Source organism: Anolis carolinensis, chromosome 3, assembly GCF_035594765.1.
Source record: "Anolis carolinensis isolate JA03-04 chromosome 3, rAnoCar3.1.pri, whole genome shotgun sequence".
NCBI lineage: Eukaryota > Metazoa > Chordata > Lepidosauria > Squamata > Dactyloidae > Anolis > Anolis carolinensis.
The window spans coordinates 202,810,862-202,812,682 of NC_085843.1; positions in this window are offsets into that span (position 1 = coordinate 202,810,862).

A 1,821-nucleotide genomic window follows, 5' to 3' on the forward strand; every position below is an offset into this window, starting at 1 on the left:
TTCTGCTTTATAGCTCTGAGTCCCCTCACAGCTGCTAGAGCAGTTCCTAATTCCTCAGCTGCATTTCTGGCAGCTATTCTAGTTGAATGACGTCTCTGCTCTGTTTCCTTTCACCTCTCCTGAAAAGTGGGTACTTGCAAAGTCTCCTCCTCAGATTCCAACTCACCCTCAGATTCATGAACACTTTCCTGTTCCCCTTCCTCTTCTGAAGAAGAGAAATCCCTAACACCTTCTTTCTGCTCAGCTCCACTACTGCTGCTGCTGTCTTCTTGGTCAAACAGCTTCCTGGTAGAGCCACATGGGGGACTTCACTTGCTCAGAACAAAGTGACCAGCCAAGAGATCAACAAGGAGGTCAATTGGACTACCCACACACTATCAATTGCATGTTTGGGCACTTCGATCTTCTATCCAAGCATGTGATTTCTCTAGTAGGGCTCTGCTGGGAAGCTGTTGGGCTAGAAAGGCAGTGGCAGGCAAATCACTTTGATGAAGATGGAGAAATACAAATCTGAAATTCTGGACCAAACTTGGTGCACAGACCCAAGATGACCAACAATGAATACTAGCAGGGTTTGGGGAGGATTGACCCATGATTCTGGGAATTGTAGTTCACTCACACCAAAATGAGAATATCTAACATTCAAAAACAAATAATGCTTTTGTCATATAACCCAGACATCACCAGGTGCCCATGCTAGTATTACATAAAATGAAGCATATTACCTATTCTCCAGCAGTGAATATAGGGAGATAGAGAATAGAATAGATGCAAGAGAGAGACCTAGGTAGTAAATGTGCATTGTGACTTGGATATGCTTATCCAGCAGTAATGGGCAGAATAGATAACAACACAAAGTAGACATGATCTTACAGAGGGCAGGTCCATCTAGTCCATCATCTGGTTTTCCATAGTGGCCAAGCAGGTGAGAAGCTTAAAAGAAGAACATGAGTGCAAAGCAGGCCACTGCTCATATTTGTCAGCAAGTAATGTTCACTGCTACTGAAAAAAATATATTCAGAATCCGTGATAACCTGATCTTCCATGAATGTATTCCCTACTGTTGTTAATATGTGCCTTCAGGTCAGTTCTAACATATAGCAAACTTAAGATGAATCTATCATGGTGCTTGGCAACATTTGTTTAGAGGAGGTTTGTCTTTGTCCTCCTGTGAGGCTGAAAGCATGTAACTTACCCCCAAGACCATCGGTTGGATTTCCATTGCTAAGTGGGGTTTCAAACCCTAATCCCCCAGAGTCCCAATCCAGAACTCAAACCATTACCACCATCTGGCTCTTAAGCTGTGTTCACTATTATCTTGTACATAAGACTCATCTACAATTTGTCTATAAACCAGAAGAGCGGGTATCCTAAATCTCCCACCATTCAACTTCAGTGGATGAGAAATGAGGGGTGCACCTACACTGTAGAATTAATGCAGTTTGACATCACTTTAACTGCCATGACTCAATGCTATGGAATCATGGGAATTGTAGTTTTACAAAGTCTTTTTCTCTCACTTCCCAATAGTGCTGGTGCCCCACCAAACTACAAATCCCATGATTCCATAGCATTGGGCAATGGAAGTTACGGTATGTAGAGCTGCATTTATTTCTACAGTGTACATACATCTTAAGTTCCAAGTATTATGAAAGGGGGAGAGAAACACATTTTGGGATCTGTTTTCTCCTCAGCATGTATAATTTTTATAAACTTTAGTTATGCTTACACTTATTTTACATTTTTTTCCTTGAGTTAAATTGTGCCAAATATTGACTGGTGCTCATAGAGGAACTATCAGATTCCTGATAATTTTGGCTT